A 22,895-nucleotide genomic window follows, 5' to 3' on the forward strand; every position below is an offset into this window, starting at 1 on the left:
ATGATTTTTCTCTCTACAACAGCTATGATTTTTTTCTACAACAGCTATATTTTTTTACAACGGCTATAATTTTTTTCCCTCTACAATAGCTATGATTTTTTTCTTTCTACAACAGCTATGATTTTTTTCTCTCTACAACAGCTATGATTTTTTTCTCTACAATAGCTATTATTATTTTCTCTACAACAGCTATGATTTTTTCTCTACAACAGCTTTGAGTTTTTTCTCTACAACAGCTATGATTTTTCTCTACAGCAGCTACGATTTTTTCTCTACAACAGCTACGATTTTTTCTCTATAACAGCTATGATTTTTCTCTCTACAACAGCTATGATTTTTTTTCTACAACAGGTATGGTTTTTTTTCTACAACAGCTATGGTTTTTTCTCTCTAAAACAGCTATGATTTTTTTCTCTACAACAGCTATGTTTTTCTCTCTACAACAGCTATTATTATTTCTCTACAGCAGCTATGATTTTTTTCTCTACAACAGCTATGATTTTTTCTCTACAACAGCTATGATTTTTTCTCTAAAACAGTTATGATTTTTTTCTCTACAACAGCTATAATTTTTTTCTCTACAACAGATATGATTTTTCTCTCTACAACAGCTATGATTTTTTTTCTCTACAACAGCTATGATTTTTCTCTCTACAACAGCTATAATTTTTTTCTCTACAACAGCTATGATTTTTTTCTCTAAAACAGCTATGATTTTTTCTCTAAAACAGCTATGATTTTTTCTCGACAAAAGCTATGATTTTTTCTCTCTACAACAGCTATGATTTTTTCTCTAAAACAGCTATGATTTTTTCTCTACAACAGCTATGATTTTTTCTCTACAACAGCTATGATTTTTCTCTCTACAACAGCTATTATTTTTTTCTCTACAACAGCTATTATTTTGTCTCTACAACAGCTATGATTTTTCTCTCTACAACAGCTATGATTTTTTCTCTACAACAGCTTTGATTTTTCTGTACAACAGCTGTGATTTTTCTGTCTACAACAGCTGTGATTTTTTCTCTACAACAGCTTTGATATTTTTTCTCTACAGCAGCTTTGATTTTTCTCTCTACAACAGCTATGATTTTTTTCTACAACAGCTATGGTTTTTTTTTCTAAAACAGCCATGTTTTTTTCTCTCTAAAACAGCTATGATTTTTTTTCTCTACAACAGCTATCATTTTTCTCTCTACAACAGCTATTATTTTCTCTGCAGCAGCTATGATTTTTCTCTCTACAACAGCTATCATTTTTCTCTCTACAACAGCTATTATTTTCTCTGCAGCAGCTATGATTTTTCTCTCTACAACAGCTATGATTTTTTCCCTACAACAGCTATGAGTTTTTCTCTAAAACAGCTATGATTTTTCTCTCTACAACAGCTATGATTTTTTTCTCTACAACAGATATGATTTTTCTCTCTACAACAGCTATGATTTTTTTCTCTACAACAGCTATGATTTCTCTCTCTACAACAGCTATTATTTTTTCTCTACAACAGCTATGATTTTCTCTCTAAAACAGCTATGATTTTTTTCTCTACAACAGCTATGATTTTTCTCTCTGCAACAGCTATGATTTTTCTCTCTACAACAGCTATTATTTTTTCTCCCTACAACAGCTATGACTTTTTTCTCTATACAACAGCTATGATTTTTTTCTCTACAACAACTATGATTTTCTCTACAACAGCTACGATTTTTTTCTCTACAACAGCTATTATTTTTCTCTCTACAATAGTTGTGATTTTTTTCTCTGCAACAGCTATAATTTCTCTCTCTACAACAGCTATGATTTTTTTTACTCTACAACAGCTATGATTTTTTCTCTCTACAAGAGCTATGATTTTTCTTTCTACAAAAGCTATGGGTTTTCTCTACAACAGCTATTATTTTTTCTCCCTATAACAGCTATGATTTTTTTCCTCTACAACAGCTATCATTTTTTCTCTACAATAGCTGTTATTTTTTAATCTCTACAACAACTATGATCTTTTTCTCTACAATAGCTGTTATTTTTTAATCTCTACAGCAGCTATGATTTTTTCCTTTACAACAGCTATTATTTTTTCTCTCTACAACAGCTATGACTTTTTTTCTCTACAACAGCTATCATTTTTCCCTCTACAACAGCTAGCATTTTTCTCTTCAAAACTATGACTTTTTTCTCTACAACAGCCATGATTTTTTCTCTACAACAGCTATGATTTTTCTCTACAACAGCTATGATTTTTTCTCTACAACAGCTATGATTTTCTCTCTCTACAACAGCTGTGATTTCGATTTAAAGCTTTTGTGACTGCAAGGATTCATCTTCTGTGGTTCTTTCGGTAAAGTCACGTAGAATGAGAATAAAATAATAAGTTAATACAATAAAATAACACAATAAAATTCTCACGACGTTTCGGCCACAACACAAGCGGCCTTCTTCAAGTGAAAGGAACAGGCCCGTCAGGCCGCTTGTGTTGTGGTCGAAACGTCCTGAGAATTTTATTGTTATTGTTATTTTATTAATGTATTATTTTATTCTCATTCTATGTGACTTTACCGAAAGAACCAAAGATTATGAACTGCTATGATTTTTTCCTCTACAACAGCTATGATTTATCTCTCTACAACAGCTATGATTTTTTCTCCCTACAACAGCTATGACTTTTTTCCGTATACAATAGCTATGATTTTTTTTCTTTACAACAGCTATGATTTTTTCTCTACAACAGCTATAATTTTTCTCTACAACAGCTATTATTTTTCTCTCTACAATAGTTGTGATTTTTTTCACTCTACAACAGCTATGATTTTTTTCTCTCTACAACAGCTATGATTTTTTTTCTCTACAACAGCTATGATTTCTCTCTCTACAACAGCTATGATTTTTTTTACTCTACAACAGCTATGATTTTTTCTCTACAGGAGCTATGATTTTTCTCTCTACAACAGCTATTTTTTCTCTACAACAGCTATGATTTTTTCTCTACAGGAGCTATGATTTTTCTCTCTACAACAGCTATGATTTTTTTACTCTACAACAGCTATGATTTTTTATCTACAGGAGCTATGATTTTTCTCTCTACAACAGCTATGATTTTTTCTCTACAACAGCTATTATTTTTTTCTCTACAACAGCTATGATTTTTCTCTACAATAGCTGTTATTTTTTTTATCTCTACAACAGCTATGATTTTTTGTTCCCTTACAACAGATATTATTTTTTTCTCTACAACAGCTATGCCTTTTTTTTCTCTACAACAGCTATGATTTTTCCCTCTACAACAGCTAGCATTTTTCTCTACAACAACTATGACTTTTTTCTCTACAACAGCTATGATTTTTCTCTCTACAACAGCTATGATCTTTTCTCTACAACAGCTATGATTTTTTTCTCTACAATAGCTATTTTTTTCTACAACAGCTATGATTTTTTCTTTACAACTATGCTTTTTTACACAACAGCTATGATTTTTTTCTACAACACCTATGATGCTCTACACTCTACAGCAACATCAGCCGCAATGAGAAAAGAAATCTGACTTGTGACGTTTGACAGAGACGGTGAGTATTGGTCCCCTTCCAATATTGGTGTGTATGTTGAACTTCTTTCACACCGTACGTAGCCAACCGTGCTCATCGGAGATATCGGAGCCAAGGAGGACTTGGCCCTGCCCAGCTTCGTGGAGTTCGATTGCATTTGGATGAATGACAATGGTTGATGGTCTTGTTGTTTTGATTTAAAGCTTTCGTGACTGCAGGGATTCATATTATTGGTTCTTTCGGTAAAGTCACGTAGAAGGGAAATAATCGGTTTTTATTATTATTTTATTGTTTCCCTTCTACGTGACTTTACCGAAAGAACCAAGAATATGTTCTTGTTGTTGTTCTTGAAGCGGCGATAGGGGAATTACCAGCTGGACAAAGCAGGGCTAGGCTGGGTAGGGCAGCGTCGGGCAGGGCTGAACGGGGCCAGGCGAGGGGGGACCTAAGAAGGACGAGGGTCTGACTCGTTGGGTCTCAGAGTCCCATTGCGAGCCCTGAGCGCCGCTGTGCGGGTTGGCGGTGTAAATGCGCGACAGAGGAGCGAAGAGGAGAGAGGGGGGGGGGGAGGCGGGTGGTACCACGATGACGGAAGGGGGGTTCCTCGTTATTTACAGATTTGATTGGAGATACCGGCAGGGTTGATGGATGTATAGGAAGAAGTGGCGACCCCAGGCGACGGATTATCGCCCCCCCCCCACCCTACATTGAAACCCCGACAATTGATATTGTATTTCTATTTACCAGAGAAAATGCATTGAATGTGTTTTTTAAATTAATGTAGGACCCCTCCATTTAAAAATCGTGACATTTATTGACCTCCCCCATCCTCCTCCCTCCCCGGGAAGTTTCTCGATCCGCCTCTGCTAGGAATAGGGAATAGGGATAGAGGTCGGGTGATATAATTAAAGGGTTAGGTGATCGGTAAAGGGTTGCGAATATTATTAAGATAAGCCAGTCCTTACAATCGGATGCTGCTGCTGATGTGGAGCCTTTTACACAGCAGTGGACTCTTCCTTCAGTTGCTGATGATGATAATTCCGCTGCTGATGATGAAAGAAGATATCATCATCATCAGCAGCAGCATCAGAGGCAAGAGCGGTCAGTCGCCGTTCATCACCTCACCACCAGAGAGCGCCATCCCACGGGGCCCATTGCCCACGCGACCTCGGTGAGGAGCAGCGCCCCAAACAACCTCGACCATGATTTTCGCGTTCCAAGTCACCTTGACAAGGGCTTTTGACAATCATGACCACCACCACCCCCATCACCGCCCCATATCAATGAAAATTAGCGTCATCAGCAGCGTCAATGTCATCACCATTATCACCGCCACCACCATAATTATCACCTTCATGACAATCACCATCACCGCCACCATTATCATCAACACCGCTATCTTCATCATCCACCACCATCACCATAATAATCATCACTGTGACCATCATCATCATGACCATCTCGGGCATTAACACTGAACCACCGGTATCCTAAACGTGCCTTCTGGCAATCACTTTGACCCCCACAGAAGTATATGGGGAGGCGTGGAGGGGCGTCTAAGAATAGATAATTTAAGGGGTGGGATTTGAACCGTGGCATTTAAACGTTTATCATATCGGTTAAACATGTTCCAAGATAAGCACTTGTAAAGTGAGAACAGAAGGTGCACGGACATTTAATTTCCAATATATTTACATTGGCGTGGTGCATAACGTGGGAAACACAACGCATGACATGACGCAGTGACATAGGGCGGCAACATAGTACAGAGACACATAACACGTGAACATGACGTAGGGACATAATTCAGGGATACAGAGCAGCGACATAACACAGGACATACATCATAAACATAACGTGGGGGCATAACGCGGGTGATTGTCCGTTAAGCAGTGGCAATGATTAATGTAATGAATGATGATTCATCATTCAAGCATACATAATTTTTCAATCATACATAATTTGTCCCACGCCAATCCTTAACTGGCTTTAGACAGCTGATCATAACCCTAGATTAATAGTTTTTGGTATGAATAGTTAATTCAGAATTGAATATTTGATGTGTTGTATAAACGTTATTAGTGTGGGTATCATGACTAGCATATTAAGTAATACCAACCCCCATACTGATGCCTAACTGCTGCTTAAACAGTTAAATCAAACCTATGATTCATAATTATCGATTTGTGTTCATGATCCCGCGTTATAGCAGGCGTGAGGCACACGTGGTGAAATTAACCCGTCGCTATGCAACGTAAAATAAGATACAGCTGCCATTGTCATACTTTTCTCGCAATTATGTTCTCGGATCATGCAAAGTAATCCGCTTTATACTTAACAAAATGCCAAGATAATGTGTATTGTAAGGTTGTTCTTGTTTTCTCATTCAATTCTCTGAGCTGGTGAAAACGTGGCACGACTAGGAGCGTACATTTGAAAGATTTGGATCACTTTTAAATGAACCGCGTGGTCAGTTTCCATTTAAAGCTTTCGTGACTGCAGGGATTAATATTCTTGTTTCTTTCGGTAAAGTCACCACGTAGAAGGGAAATAATAAAAATAAACCATAATAAAATTATGATTTAAAGCTTTCGTGACTGCAGTAATTCATATTCTTAGCTCTTTCGGTAAAGTCACGTTGAAGGAAAACAATAAAATAATAAAAAAAATATATAAAACAATATATTTTATTATTTTATTGTTTCCCTTCAACGTGACTTTACCGAAAGAGCTAAGAATATTAACATAATAAAATTCTCACGACGTTTCGGCCACAACGCAAGCAGCCGTCCTCAGGTGAAGAAACAGAGCTGTCGGAAAGACAGCGTCCTAATGAATGTTTTATTTTTTTATTTTATTATTTCCCTTCTACGTGACTTCACAGAAAGAACCTTAGAATACGCATTGTCAGTCTTCTGTCGTCGTGACCGCCACCTACCTCCTCGGTGTCGCTATCTATTTTGCGTGTGGCCCAATCAACGTTGGTTCCAACCATATAGCGGCCAACGACGTTGGACCCAACGTTGGAACGTTTGACTGGGCCACGTGCTGATGATGCGTGGCGAAGTTACAGTACGACATCGTGGGCAGTAGAGGGCGGTGCGGCAAAATCCATTGATGTCTTGCAACCCACCGTCGTCTTGACCGGCGTGGTGAGATATGCCCAAGAGACCCGTGTGGCGTGGGGGGGTGGTGGGACACACGCTTATCCAGCAGTGGACGGACAAACGCATTGCACACGTGCCAGCAGCAATGTTGTTTCGCACGCCCGAACCCTGCTGACGAGGCCCAGAAAGGCGAAATATCTGCTTCGCGTCCGACTGCGGAACGATTATGGGATCCCTGGTAAAGGCGCGGCCCTGAAATTGCTCGGCACGCGCCAATCGCTGCTGGTGGAAGGGCCTCAGCTAGGAGGGAATTAGAGAGCTGAGGTCCTTCCGCTGTACGGAGGGGCACTTGGCCTGCTCTTCCACGATGTCCAGACGTCGATGATAGAGGTTGGATTAATCATGTTTAGGCCGATGGACTTTAATACAAACATTTTTTTAATGTGGAAATACAGAAGTGAAGGCAACAGCATTAAATACCCCGGGCTACGCCGTTCCGTACCGCAGCGAGGTTATTCATTTTGGTCCGGATCAGTCATGCGGTCCACGCGTGGAATCACGGTCGACGCAAGCCCAGAATTGAGATGAATTATAGCGAGAGAAAGAAATCTGCGGAAGCCTCCTTCCTTTTGGGACCGGGCAGGAAGGCGTCCGACACACAGAGAGAGAGCACGCTGTTTATAGTTACTACCTTAGCCTACCGGTCCGTTGGGAGGGTTAATCCACAACGTTTACAATTTGAGTACAGTGACGTTTCGCTAGTAAATTACACCCAGCATCATACGGAGATTTGCAAGACTATTCTGGAGAAATCGGCGGCTGATGCTGGATGTAATTACCAGCGGAACGTCGTACTCACAATTGTAAAATGTGGATTTACTCTCCAGCACACCGGGTGGGCTGAAGTAGTGACTAATTGCCGCGTTTTGTTTGCGTGACAAACTTTTATCGGCTGTGTCGGAGGATTACGACGCATTTCTATTTTAGCGATCAAACCCAAAATCATTTTACGTTGAATATTGGTCGTGAAAGCCTTCCTACGTGTTAAAGAGAGAACGACGTTCCCCTAGGTGTAGATGGAGGGATCAAATAAAAGAGTTCGTGTGTAGGAGCTCGGGTGGATCGTGAAAGGTGACACTGCGGCTTGGGGAGTCCTTCATCCAGCGGTGGATTGACCATGGCTGATCAAGAACAAGGGAGGCACGCCATGCCCAAAGAATTGTGCTAATGCCCCTGACATTTACACACGTGCCTGTGCATCAAGTAATTGATTTAAATCCATCGCGATGACTATTCTGAATCGAGGGTGTGCGAATGTTTTCTTGATTAGTACCAAACGTTAAAAAAATTGAACGATCACGACCCATTCCAGCCACTAGAGGTCGCTATATTCACAATACGACGCGTCGCTATATTCACAATACGACACGTACCTGTGCTCACTGTGACCAAACAACTTATTGGATTAACATAGATCGTACAAGACGGCCATGGATTCCTTTTTTTATCCTGATTTAAAATGTTTATCACATGAAGTGGAGCTGTTGTGCAGATATTTGTTGCCTCTGTATATAAGCCAATGACATTCATGATTAGAAAACATGAAACTGTTGAGAGGTTTCCACCACCCCCACCCCACCCCCCAAGTATTAACCAAATTTTATGTTTTGATAAAACATTTAGCAAAAGTGACCGGGCACGAAAATATTTTAATAATTTGACAGCCGACCACGTGGAGAGTAAAACCCTGTAACCCTGGCAGCCATGCGGCTGCCGCGGATTTCTCATCTCTGCTTGAGCTGTTGCTTGGGGTGGGGTGGTGGTGGAATTTGTGGTCACATGAAATGTTGCGACACCGCGAACACGGCTCGTGTGTATGTGTGTGCGCGCGCGCGTTCCTTTGTCTTTGTGTTGTGAGCGAGCTTTATGGGGCAATGGGTCTAGCGCGTCGTGCTTTTGAGACCCCGGCTTAACCGAGTTCGATTTCCGCTCACGGCCAACATCAGTGGCGAAGATCCGAACCGGTTCCTGGGCATCGCGGAGGTCGTCTCGCGTCGGTTGGACGACCTCATGCGGCGTTTAAAAAAAAACATTGGCACTGTGGATACAAAGGCAGCCGCGGCCTTCATCAGGCGCTCGCCGAGACCAACTTTGCCCAAACAGCCCATGTGGAATTAAAGAACGATCCTTAGCTTTGTTTGTAGGCGCGAGTGCCTTGGCTGGTGTTGCGCGTTTTCTTTGTGCGCAACGTCGCCTATTCATACGCGTGTGTGTTTGTACGTATGCGTTGTGCATTGTGCGAGTTTGCTTTTAATGTGCACGATACGAACCCGGTGACCTGTTTGACGACCGCCGAGGCAGTCGGGCGTGGGGCTGACCAACCCCAACCCGCTCGTGCCAGCGGCCCCTCAATAGGTGCTCGCTAACAGCGACCAATACTGTCGTTGGAAATGGAATTTGCCGAAGCAGGTGAGAATTCGAGCGAGACCAGGAAAGTCTCCTTCGCAAGAGTGACCTGGGGCTATTGGTCTTCATGTAAGTGGGGGATGGGGGGGGTTATTGCTGCTGTAATACCAAGCGAGTACCGGACTGTATGTATCCACAAGGCTCACTAGGAAGGCGCCCTCCGTGCCCTTGCGTGTGTGATCTCGGTAATATTTTACCATTGCAGACAAAAAAAACGATCTTTCAGGCTTCAGTTCAGTCTGAAAACGCCAGATGTCAGAAGCTTTGCTGGCTTTTTTTGTTATTTAAAGCGTGGTTAGTTACTCCGATGGCGAGACTGCCTGGGAATACCAGATGCTATAAGGCTTTGTGTGTGAAGCAATGCGTTTTTGATGGCATCAAATCGTGTGGGTGATAATTTTAAGCCGCCAAACGGAGCGAAAAATCTACAACGGGCAAAATAATGCAAACGAGACGGTAAAAAACGAGTCAACAACAATCAATGATATTTTATCTCGTGTATGGCAGCAATATGTTCAAGAACAAGATGCCAATGTCGAGGTCTGCTAGCCATGACGAGAGGGCTTCAGGAGAGGTCATGTAGGTTTGCTATTCCTCCTCCGTAGGAGCTCAGGTTTCAGTGGTTTACGATATGGTCCATAGATTCGGTTGCATATGGGCACAATCGCAATAATTGATGACTGAATGTAATGCAGCCTCTAAATCGCGAAGAATCATGGAATCGTTAAATGCCATTAAAAAAATTCCATTAATACTCACCGAGCAACTGTGTCCCGGGTTGTCCGTCACCAGTCTGAAGCATTATCAATTCTACAAGGAGGCTTTCGAATGTCACTGCCCGTACACGTTCGTGTAAAGCCGTGCAGCGACAGTCGGCAACGCACTACGATGGAGACTCCAGAAACAGGGCGATAACCATAAGCTTTACTCAGGAAAGCCTCGCAGTCTCAATACTTATTTCAAGAGGGTCGCAGGCTACATCCAGATGTTTGGCCAATTCAATTGACGCGAGTGCTTGGCTTCGTGCGGTAGGAAACTGGGAGAAACCCTGGAAGAAGAAGAAAAAACCCACCCACACATTACGATGGGGCGACGAAGCGTGTTCCGCACGGGTGGATGCAGTAATCCACGGCTGCACGGCCATCTCCTGGCTACTTTGCAGCCAAAAACCCGCAACGCCTGCGATCTCCCAGATAGTGACTGTCCCGTCCAAGCACTAGAGATGACATCGGCCAGATCTGGGTGACGTGGGTCGTTGGTCGAGTGGAGCTGCCAGAGTCGCTTCTCATCGTTGTCCTTTAATGTCGAGATAAGACGATGGCATTGGCGACGATGAAATGCTGCGTCCAGAAACTGGTGACCGTTGTTGTGACGTGCAGTAGCTCTGAATTCTTCATCGGTAAGATTGCAGAGGGGTGGGGGGGTTTGGTCAGGTCACAATCATAGATGCCCCCTTCTAACCACAACGCTTATTAAACGTGCAGACAAAAACATAGAACGAGCCCCTTTCACGTAGAGTGAGATTAAAGTCGACCTATGCATGTAGACATACACGACATGTCGACTGAAGTTTCACTTCCGAAAAGGGGTATAACAAAAAAAATAAGCATAGAGAGAGGGTAGAGGCGCATGCTTGGAGTATCTCGCTGAGAGACGAGAAAGAGGAACAACAGGCATTAGATAACGAAACGCACGTTAGGTCACTTTCTCGACTCCGAAGAAAAATGGTTTTGGGTCACAAGACACGTTTAGGGGACCGTGGCAGTGGTCGTGAGCACCGAGCAGATGCAGTTACAAAATCGTCTCGTCTGCAGGCGGATCATCGACAGCACCGTGGGAGATGGTGACGGCTTGTAGAAGCGCCTTCATCCAGCAGCGGATACAACACGGCCGATGGAAGTTTGGTCGAGACAAACACATCAAGCTCGTTGCGCAGGAGGAGCAGCTTAAGACTGGACTTTCGCATCGCAGGATCTCGAGATGGCGACGACGTGGTGGGGGGGGGGGGAGGATGCCTCTTCGTCTAGCGGTAGATAGACCATGGTGGATGATACAGGAGGTCCGGTCGACAAACACTAAAGGAAAAAAATACCCCACTCCGCACGTGAAAAAAGCCCAGTGGCTTGAGACAGGTCACGGCACACGTGTCAACATGTCACGCACAGCTATAGTAACACCAGGGCTGACACGGCACAACAGACGCACACACAGAAAGCGGCACGCTGAATTCGAGCTCCCAAGCCGGTTTAGACCGGTTTGACCCAAGTCCTTTATTTGCATTTTAGACATCTTTACACCACTCAAAACGGCATAAATCTCCACCGGTTACTGAGCGTGAAAATTACACCGATTAACTCATTAGCCTAACCGGAATGCGTAAATGATAAGCTCGATTAACGATACAATACATTTGTTCATTCTCATCTTGAGATCAACAAATATACACATTCAATACCACCGTTGTTTTGACGTCACCTACTCGCACTGGCCGGCGTGGTGAAGTATGGTTAAAACAACCCCTCGCGAACAGCACCGGCGTTGGGAAGGGCCCTCATCCAGCAGTGGATCGGCATGTTACTGTATACGGTTTTTTTAAACACAAAAGTAAATTACGATGACAAACACGACGAGCTAGAGAGATGGCTGGTGATGCTGTATGCGGCATGTCGAGACGGGGTTACCTCCACAAGCACGGCAAAAGCCTCCCAGGCCACCAGCGTGGTGAAGTATAGAGGTGGTGCTACGTCTCACCATGCGCTGTCTCACGTCACTGCTTCTGGATCAGCCTGCGGCATGGCACAGCCAGACAGAAAAAAAATATATCCCCCTCCCCTCCCCCGCTGTGGCTCCCCACACGCCCTGCGACTCCCTCCTTAGCCCGCTGTGGCTCCATACACGCGCTGTGGCTCACTCCCTCCCCCGCTGTGGCTCCCTCCCTGTTGTGGCTCCCTCCCCGTTGTGGCTCTCTCCCTCCCCCGCTGTGGCTCCCCACACGCCCTGCGACTCCCTCCTTAGCCCGCTGTGGCTCCATACACGCGCTGTGGCTCACTCCCTCCCCCGCTGTGGCTCCCTCCCCGCTGTGGCCCTCTCCCTCCCCCGCTGTGGCTCACCCCCTCCCCGCTGTGGCTCACCCCCTCCACCGCTGTGGCTCCTTACCCGCGCTTTGGCTCCCTACCCGCGCTGTGGCTGACCCCTTCCCCCGCTGTGGCTCTCTCCCTCCCCCCGTTGTGGCTCACCCCCTTCCCCGCTGTGGCGCCCTCCCCGCTGTGGCTCTCTCCCTCCCCGTTGTGGCTCCCTCCCCGCTGTGGCTCTCTCCCTCCCCGTTGTGGCTCTCTCCCTCCCCGCTGTGGTTCACTCTCCTGCCATGGCTCACTCCCTCCCGCTCCGTCTCTCCCCCACTATGGCTCGCTCCCTCCGGCTCCCCCGCCCCCACGGCTCCCTCCCTTCCCCCACCATGGCTCACTTCCTGCATCCATCCCTTCCCCCACCATGGCTCACTGCCAGCCAACGAAACCTCCCTTCCCTGACTCACCCCGTGTCTACGTTTCGTCTCACTGTACATGTCCACACTCCAACATGTTCCGTTTACACAGGAAAGTCTCACCCCCCCGACTCTCGATACTTTTTTAAAAGGTTCCTGGCCACATTTTCGCAGAAGGGGGGGGCGCCGATTGCTACGTAGATACAGATTTAATAAGTTTGCGGTAATTTTTTCATGTTTAGCGAATTTAGACCATGCTGCCGGCACGTCGTGGCCTACCTTTGCGAACGGCGCAACTTGATCCATAACATTTACTTTGAAGATGCAGTGCTTAATCTCTGCCGTTAAAGAGTCTGGGTGTTATTCTGGCACGCCACGTACATCTCGCCTTTGTTCTAAACCTGTGAGTATGATTATAAGAGCACAGAGTACAATAACATGGTAGGCGTACTTGCGTAACCTTGTACTCTCGTGGTAGTGCCTTACGCTGACTATCCAAAAACTCCAAGCGTCCCAGAAAATATCAAAGTCCTGTACAATATACATGTACCTTTGTCCATCCACTGCTGGATGAGGGCCTCCCCTCCACGCCCGTGCGTGATGTGGGGGGAAATGTTGACCATACTTCACCACGCTGGTGACTGAAGTGTGCCTCTTCCGAAAGTTCAACCAAGCAATCCACCAGCGCGCATCAAACAAATCCATCCCCTGGCCAATCTGGACGGAGACTCGGCGACTTAAAGGCAAAAAGAGAACCACGGTAGTTGTTTAGGCAGGCAGGGCATATCTAGTTCTTGAGCGCAATAGAAGCACAGTACAATGGATGGGGATTCGTCTTCCGCCAATGCAACCCCACACTCGAACACCAACCCAGCCTCTCCCCCCGCAAACTCCTGCCACCCACCCCCTAACACTGTACACGAGATGACTGGGCGCATTCCGGCAAAAGGATTCTGAGTTCCTTATTCCAAAAGCCATTCTCCATTTCCCCCTTGTCAAACCCACCCCCCCTCCACTCACAATGCTCCCCATCCCCCGCTTAGCCTAAACCATCTTGTTCCCAGCCATAGCCCCATCATACATTCCTCCATCTCTCTCTATCCCCGCGACTCTCAAACACGAAGCTGAACCCCCCCCCCCCCCCCAGGTAAGAATGATGATCTTTACGCAACGTCATCCGTCGTGGAGGAACAAGCTCTTCGACGCTGCAACATGTTCAGCGAGTTAGAGAAGCACAACACGAATTGGCAACGTCAATCGCGGAGAAACAACAGCCACGGTGACAGATAACGCGAACGCGTTAAAAAGCCATGCAACTAATACGGTGAAAACTGGATTTAAAAAAATATATATTTAAAAAAAAACACCATCACACACCACCAATTTCGGCCGGACGAATAAAATCCTGCTCCCTTCTCCACTCCCCTGCTCCCTCTCTCTCTCCTAACCTCATCAACCTATTCCACGGCTCCCTCCCTCGGCCCCCGGTCTCCACCCTTCTCCCATACCCCTCGCTGCTCCCCCTCTCCTCTTCCCCTCCCCCACAGAGAGAGGGGGGTGGGGGTGCCTCCTCCTCCTCTATCACCTCCTCCTCTATCGCCTCCTCTCTCTCCCCTGACGCAATCTCGCTCGGTGCTGTCGTCAGCCTCTGCTTATGCGCGGTGGTCATGGACCACAGCTTTTGGGGGGGGGGGTGTACACCGGAGGCTGAGTGGTTCAGACAAGGGGGCCCTCCCCACCTCGCCAAGACCCCACCACCACCAGCCCCGACTCTTTCACCCTCTCGTGTCTTCTTCCCCAGTAACAGCCAATTCGATTATATTGGGGCGGTCACAAAAAACACTAGACCGTCCGCCTTTGTGTTTGTCCTTTTCCCCAAATTCCACGTGAAGATTGTCCACATTTCAGCTTCTGTAAACGGTAGTTCGAAGACGTAACGGAGAGATTAATAACAAATCTGACGCCACTTAAGGAAAAAAAACAACCCCGTCAAAATGGACTTTGGGCCTGATGGGATGCTGACCGTCGAAGTGAAATCCGGTGACGGAATGCCAGCGGAGAGGAGAGCGCGTCAAAGAGGCCCTCCGAGCACGGAGATGGAGCGGTGAAATGCGCCAAGACGGGACGGTGCCAGCGACTGCGGGACCCGCGAGCGACGGTGTTTCGGGAGAAGAGACATTTCATCCGGCGGTAGAGAGTGGGGCCGATTTTTACAACGATGGACGAGGGGACATTCAACAAACCACTGGCGTGGTCACGATTGTCAACGAGGCATCTGTCCCGGGTGCGACAGAGGCGATGGGGCTTGGGAACAAAGTCGACTGGGGCTGTGGTTCGTGATGGAAACCGAGAATAACCATCGCCTCCCCCCCCACACCACCACCATCATCTTCTTCATCATCATCATCAGCAAGCCTGCAGTGGAGGCGAATTCATTAGATTCATAGACGAGTCATATCTAAAAGTTACACACACACACAGTCACACACGTTATACACACCTGGCACAGTGAAGGCTTATATATTTGCACACAATCACAACCTCCTCGCAGTTATAGCCATCACCCCCCCCCCCCCAGGTCAGCCTTAGTCACACACCGACTCACTTACAGTCACCGCCTTAAACAACACTTTGTCTATAACACAAAGACGAGGGACAGATGCACTGCCACGCACGAGTTTTAACATCACACACACGCACACTGGTACGGGTGACGGACTCGTAACGCTTAAAACAGTCTCAACACAACCAAGGCGAATACTTCTTAACACGTGCAAGCCACCTCTTCCTCGCACAACTCACCCATCTAGGGCATTGGTTAAACTGGACACGGCGCTACGTTGGCAGGCACACAGATTATTGTTGTTGTTGTCGTCGTCCTGGTTATGCAATACGACCTCTTTTTTGTGCAGCAGTGAACCTGTGCGCGCAAAACTGTTGCGGTGATACAGAACACGACGAGTGAACAGCAACAGCAGAGCGTCGAGGAGATGTGTGCAAGGGGGTTTTAATTATCAGCTGGAGCACACACGGTGGGAAGATACGCACGGAGACATTCACGGACGCACGGGCAGTGACAAGAGGCGTGGACACGTGGCGACGGGTCACACAGACACACGATAAGACTGACAAAGGCACTGATAACAATGTAGATCCACAGCAGACAACATTAACACACATGGTAGAAGTGAGATATAGAAAGTACACGACGTACAACATAGACATTGAAAGACTTACAAGGAACACTTGCATAGATTGCCTTATATGGAGTGAGGGCAAGTGCTGCTATTGAGCACCTATTAAGGCAGTACACACAAGAGCGTACAGGCATAAAAATACACAAGGCACTCGGACATGTAGTCACCCAACGAACCTTACGGACACACACACATGCAGACACACAGCCAAATCGATAGACATTCGCACAGAAGACCCATACACACAGACACGCGATTAGACAAAGATGCACACATAGAAACGGACACAAGACACAGCCATGCACAATCATACGCAAACACAAAAACACAACACGGACCATCTAAGCTCGCAGTCGGTGACCTCCATAAATTATCTTCTCGTCGACCCCCTTGCCCAAGGGGGTGGGACGTGGCGTGTTGGGGGTCTTGGTCTCCGACAGCCGGGGTCCTGGAGGCAAGGGGACCTGCCAAGTCCAGGAGGAGTCTGGGGACAAGAAAACCAAGTGGGGGGTCAAGGAATCAAGGGGACCCTCCCCCAGGACGCAGCGGCTTTTGGCCGATCTCCCGAAATGAGGATAATGCAGTTCCAATACTGTATTGTTACTACTATTATATAGGCTGTATGAGATGTCAAAAGTGTGCAGCTTAGGAATAGTGGAGTTAATGCCACGCGTGCAGCTTTTTAAGATTGTGGCGTTGCAAGTGCGTGCAGCTAAATAAGCAGGCTATGCTGAATCCATCTGTATCCGTTTGTGTCAAAAGTGCAGTCGTAAAAGGACAGTATATACTGGTAGTGTACAAATGTGCAGCTATAGGATGTACTGTATTTTAAAAACAATGTGCATCTGTAGACCGGGTGCAATGTCAACGCGCAGTTATATTGTGGTGTCTGCAAGCTACAGACGTGCGCGCGTGTCAATTTCGCAGCCAAGAAAATTGTGCCCAAGCGCATCTCCAGCCAGTGGCTTCGTGCAGCTTTGTGGCGTCAAAGTGTGCCCGGCTGCGACGGCGAATGAGAGAGGGAAAAAAACCCCGCGGCGACCAGTTTACGAGTCCCAATTGTGCTGCAGAACGTATCGCCATCTGTGCTGCTATGCGTTTAGGTGTCCGTCCAGCGTGCAAAGCAAGCTACGCTACCTACCTACACAGCGTCAAAATGCGCAATCTCCAGCAGCGTCTAATGTCGCTGCAGTCAAGCGTGCAAGGTATGAACTTGCGGTGTGCGTCAAGTGTGTGCAGCGAGAAGATTGCGGAGTTGCGAATGTGTAGAAGATGTGGCGGTGTATTTTAAAGAGTGCAGCTATCGAATATGCTGTGTGGTGGCTGCACCGACCCCCCCCCCTCCACCCTACCACCACCCTCCGCCGGCAAAGCCAAGCCGCAATGTGAGGCATGAGCTCGCTGCACTTGCCAAGAGGGCAACGCCTTACTCATCATCACTGGAAGCTTCCATGCGTCTCGCCGCCTCTTCTTCTTCGTGTCAAGTTCTCTCCACAAACACCGGGGCCCCTTCTCCTCCTCTCGCTCTTTTTAACCGGCTGTATAGCTACAAAAAATTCTCAAAAAAAAACAACGGCGGCAAGCATCGGCAACGAGAAAATAAAACAAAAAATCCTGTTTGTCTGGCGACCGAGGTTTTGGAATGCGATGTTGTTGGTGATGGTGGTTGTTGGGTGATGTGGAGGACAACAAAAAAAACAACTCCAACAACGCCATTCCTCATCCCTGCTCCTCCTCGTGTGCCAAGTCGCACACTCTGGGGGCGACCATCCATACGAAATCTTTGACGAGAGAATGAGGCATCTTCTTCGTATTGTGGCGGTGAATGGTGAGCGGAGAAGCTCAGAAGGAAGAGGACATCTCGACCGCGCAAGGCTGCCTGCACCGGTGTAGAGGACAGCTGCTTTACATGCAATGCAACCACCCACAGCCGCCGCCCTTCCCCTTCAGCTCTTCTCCCTCCTGGTTGTTGTTGTTGCCGCTTGGTTGGTGGTGGTGGCGGCGGTGGTTTTGTTGTTGCTATTGAGCCAACATCACCCGCCGCTTCTGGAGTAAAAGTGGGTGGACGTTAACGTTGGGTGGATGAGAAATGTTCAACGAATTTCTCGTCGAGAGGAAGAAGGGGGGGGGAGGTGGGAGGGTGGGAGGAGGGAATGAATGAGGGAAGGAAGGAATGAGGGAGGGAAGGAATGAGGGAGGGAAGGAATGAGGGAGGAGCACGGCAGCCATGCCCTGTCTTGGATACCGACGAGAGAAGAGGGAATGCGCGGAGCCATGGAGGGAGGCAAATCTTGTCAGCTGTGGGGGAAGATGGCACAATGGCGCCCGGTGAAGGGAGGTGGTGGTGGTGATGGTGGTGCTCAAGTGGCGTGGCGCAGTGGAAATTTTCTCGAGGATTCCTTTTGGTGGGGGTGGAAAAAAAACGATTCGCAGCTGGATTCGTGGCTTAATTTTTTTTGTTTCGTTATTTTTCATCACGAGGTAAAGCCAAGTGAAATTCAACGTTGGATATTTTTTTTTCTCTCTGCGGGGGTGGATATTTAGCATCGCGTTTGTTGGTGGAAAGCTGTTAAATATTTTGCAATTTAAAGAAATGTTATATGTAAGCAAAAAGCGAGTGTGTTACAACGGTGGACATCTGGAATATCATGGAAAACCACTCCAGTAACACCGTAACGTAAACATTTACTGATTTGATGTTAAAGATGTTTAATTCTATGGCTTGAAAAAGAATAACGTGCTGTGTGCTATCTATGAAAGCCATAATACGCAAATGTTGAAATGGTGGCGTGTACATTTGTTTGCCTTGTCCTTTTACCTGTGATCCACAAGCTTCTGTGGACAAGAACCGCCACGAACTCCACGCTTCGTGGAGAAAAAAGATCCCAGCAGGATGGATATGACGGAAGAGAATGTGGGGATGGTCCTAGTGAAAACAAATCCCTTAATTTTTCAGCAAATGAAGCCACCATCCCAGCTTCCCATGGATTTAATTCTACGTTGTTTACATCCAGGCGTTCGTGGTCGAAGATGTGGTGGGATTTTAGAAGGGTGTTTCTTTAAAAAAAAGAACCATTTAAAACTGTCGGTACATTGATTGGTGTCGAAGTGACCAGGGCGCCTTGGACAGATGGGTCCGCTTCGCAAATCCTGCCCGGTTCCTCGGGACCATTCTAAACGTTGGTCCAGCGATGTAAGCCACAAACGTCGTGGCTTTATGGCATAACTCAAGATAATTTTGAGTTTAAAAAGGATCTAGTTTGGCTTTTTAGATGTCATTCGCTTCATCCAGCCGGGTTCGTGGTTCACACTGCCGTTCAATGCAAGAATGCCTCGTTCCATAACATTTCATATTCGTTAATCGGATGCAGTTTAAACTTAAAAAAATGCGTTGTGTACAAAACATTACGTCAATGTTAACTCATCACGAACCGTAATTCAATTTAAAAAAATTAACTGCATGATCCAACAACCCTGTGTACAAGGCAAGTGCTGCTTACAATTCATGCATGCCACTTTAAATATAACAAAGAGCACTTACTAAAAAAACACAACACGTATATTTTCAAGCTCATGAGTGCAAATGGCAGAAAAAATATTAATCCTGTCACAGCCGGGTAATGGCTTTTATATTTCTTCCCACCAAAAGGCTGTCATTCCTCAAAGCTTCTGAGGCCATCTCAACATGGTGGTCAAGCCAAGCTCCATTTTAGTTCAAGGGAAAGCGTTTGTTTTCGCCGGCCAATATCTCGCTCCATCGGCCGCCACGCCGTCGATGTTCCGCGACGAAACGGCTCATGACTTCCCGCTCTTCCGGTTGACGATGTTAGTAGGCGACGAGGAGGCTGCGATGGCGGAGGATGCCGACGGATTTAACTGAAGACGACCACGACGATGTTGTTGCAGATAGGCAACGATGGCGGCCGCGCCACTGCTCCCTCCCACCCGCCCGGTCGTTGCTTTTATACGAGCTCGGTTGGCGCCAGTCGCAGTTTCGCCCGCGAGCAGATTCGTCCATGTGGGTCACGTTAACACCATGTGAAAAGTTTTTAGTTTTAAGAAAAAAAATACGACTAAAGTTTCCGTCCGCATGTTGTGGACAACCGATGGGGTTTTTTTTCTAAGTTGCATTTAATTGGATGCGGCGATCAGTTAAGGTTCTCGAGCATTTCAGAAGCTTTTGGCCATTCTGAATACATTGCATATGCTAGATAATGTTTGAGTGTTACGTGGATAAGATAGGCTCAGTATTTGTAAAGAGCTCGAAGGTTTCCGAATGAAACGTGGCATTAAAGCGTTGTAAATGTAACAAAGTAAAAAAAAACCCGATATGGCGATTGGTGCCAAACGTGCAGGATGGAAAAGGATGTAACTTCGAAGTTTGGAATAGAACGGAGAGCAATGGTTGGAGGGATGCCAATTTGTCGACTTTAGAAACAACTTAGGGGAAAGCCAGCAGACGGAAAGGATGGTGAGTTGTGGTGGCATCAGCATTAGTCACGTTTACCTCTTGACCTTGAAATAATGTTTTAGGCGTGTCGATCTTTGGAAACCTTAAAGGTTGGAAGCTGCTCATGGGACAGCTAATTGCGGCGTTTGAGAGGCGAGATTTATGCGTAAATGGGGGCCCAACTAATCGACCACGAACGTAGTTCATTGCAGATTTTAGTTGGTGAATCTGCTCATTGTGCACAGTTTAAATGCAACAAAACGAAACACATTCGTCAATAACACCGCCTTAAAAAAAGAAAACGTTTATAATGAACATAGTTTTGGGCAATGCACATTCACAGCACCTCCGATTAGCACGGTTGGCAACGTACGGTGAGAAAGAAGTTCAGCATCTCTTCGGCTTCTGTGTTGTGAAGAAGTGCCATTGCCCGAAACGTCGTCGGTTGTATTTCGTTGAATATATTTCTGTGTTTAAGGCCGCGGTTTTATTGACGAAATGCGTTGATTGTTGTTAACTGTGTTTGTTGCACTTTTGCTCACACACAGCAGCAGCAAATGATGCAATTTTCAGGACAGTTCTGATCGTGGTGAGCAGCTACAAAATTGGACTTTGTCTGGTCTGACACTGGTGGTGAGACCAGGACCTAAAGAAGGCTGTCTCTGGTGTAGGCCAATCAGTTTCAAAGACACTGCATATATTATTAGTTGTTTTTGCATGTTCACCACAAGGACGTGTGGTGAATGCGAACTTGGATTCCTTGATAAACGATTCTATTTGGTATGTGGACATCTTAACACATCCTGTTTTATTGCCAGAAAGGGTAAAACCAATTGTTATTCACACTTTTGATACTGGCAAAAGGGTCCCATTTTGTAGCTGCTTTACCCCGACCTATAAATGCTCTGATAGTGCATTGTCTTTGTACTGTTCGCCTTTTTAGCGTGCTCTGGTTTGACACTGGTGAGACTAGGCCCAAAAAAAGTCTGTCTCTCTGGTATAGGTCAATCAATTTCATAAGACAATTCCATATATTATCAGATCATGTTTGCTTGAATGTTCACCACAAGTACCGCGTATGATTATTGCGAACTTGATTCCTGGATAAATAAAAAGTTTATATTTGGTGTTTGAACAACTTGAACACCTGTTTTATTGCCAGAAAGGGTAAAACCTATTCTTAAATTTTCACAGTTCTGATCGTTTTTGCACTGTGAATTAAGGTGGCGGAGTTTGTGTTGTTTGACCTTGTGCATCGGTACCAACAGTTGACCCCCTCCCTCATTGGCATCTCATACTCAAGTGTGTCAGAAGAAGGTCTACATCTCAATCATTACTTAATACAAAATAAATTCTATTTTTGTTGATTTATTTCTAACAACGATGTGGTGTGTGTGTATATTAGTTTAAGGCCAGGTCGCCCCTGAAATAAATATACTTTTTTTTGCCAGTAGATTCTCACCTGGTTTTAAATAACAAAAAATTAAAATTGATTTCACAACGCACAAATCATCATAAACCGTGGCCAGTCCAATGTTGGATGAAGGCCTCCCCAACCCTGCGATGTCTTCGACCCCATCACCTATGGGGGCCGTCTTCTCAGACGCGTTGTCGATAAAAAATAAATAAATGCCTTGACTTTAAAGGTACAATGTTTACAAGTTGTGTTATTGGTGAAACATTTATCTAAAGCACCCACGTGGTTTAATGCCAGTCCGTTTTAGCATTCGGACACAAGCGTACTAACAACGAAATAATTATTAACAGCCCTTTGTCAATCCACTGCTGGATGAAAGTCTTCCCACGCCTTGTCGGTGGTGGTGATTTGTTGACCATACTTCACCACACTGGTCAGTATGATGGTCGCTCTGACCAACGAGACAGAACCCCCCCCCGCCTCATTACACAACTCAGTATTTAAGTCTCTTTGTCACGACTACAATTATTACCAATGACATTATTGTTAGTATCGCAACCTTATGACTTCCAATTCGTACACAAATAAAAACACAACACAAACGTCTGCACGCCCAGGAAGGATGGGGTCACGGAGGGGGCAAGGGGGGGGGCTCGTCAAGTCCACTCAGTATAAGCCAATGGGGGGCGGTGCCGGCAACCCCCCACTCAACAAGGGAGAGGGGCGGGGCTGTCGGGGGGAAAGGGGGGGGGGCGTTGAGAACCCCACTCATTACAAGCTAATGGAGGGTGGGGGGCTGCGGCGGGGGGCGGCGGGGGGTGGTGGGGGAATGGAGGGGAGGGGGGCGGAGGAGGGGAGGGGGCGGAGGAGGGGAGGGGGGCGGAGGAGGGGAGAGGAGCGGAGGAGGAGGGCGGAGGAGGAGGGGAGGGGAGGGGGGCGGAGGAGGAGGGGGGCGGAGGAGGAGGGGGGCGGAGGAGGAGGGGGGCGGAGGAGGAGGGGGGCGGAGGAGGAGGGGAGGGAGGCGGAGGAGGAGGGGAGGGGGGCGGAGGAGGAGGGGAGGGGGCGGAGGAGGAGGGGAGGGGGGCGGAGGGGAGGGGGGCGGAGGAGGAGGGGAGGGGGGCGGAGGGGAGGGGGGCGGAGGGGAGGGGGGCGGAGGGGAGGGGGGCGGAGGGGAGGGGGGCGGAGGGGAGGGGGGCGGAGGAGGAGGGGAGGGGGGCGGAGGAGGAGGGGAGGGGGGCGGA

The 22,895-nt window shown here is 46.7% G+C and overlaps 1 long non-coding RNA gene across 5 annotated transcripts; it reads right to left on the reverse strand.

Moving 5' to 3' along the window:
* Positions 1-9,591: 9,591 nt before the first annotated feature.
* LOC116950212 (uncharacterized) lies at positions 9,592-22,335 on the reverse strand. Of its 5 annotated transcripts, none has more exons than XR_012946331.1 (3): positions 13,141-22,278; positions 11,791-11,895; positions 9,592-11,184 (listed from the first exon to the last, which is right to left on the reverse strand). It is a non-coding gene; the product is annotated as an uncharacterized LOC116950212 (long non-coding RNA). The 5 variants fall into 5 exon arrangements; XR_004403973.2 differs by lacking the exon at positions 9,592-11,184 and having other exon boundaries at positions 11,344-11,895; positions 13,141-16,271; positions 17,218-22,278; XR_004403974.2 differs by lacking the exon at positions 9,592-11,184 and having other exon boundaries at positions 11,344-11,895; positions 13,141-15,005; positions 16,126-22,278.
* Positions 22,336-22,895: the final 560 nt, after the last annotated feature.

This window comes from Petromyzon marinus, chromosome 38 (assembly GCF_048934315.1).
Source record: "Petromyzon marinus isolate PM22_M1 ecotype Great Lakes invasive population chromosome 38, UKy_Petmar_22M1.pri1.0, whole genome shotgun sequence".
Classification (NCBI taxonomy): Eukaryota; Metazoa; Chordata; class Hyperoartia; order Petromyzontiformes; family Petromyzontidae; genus Petromyzon; species Petromyzon marinus.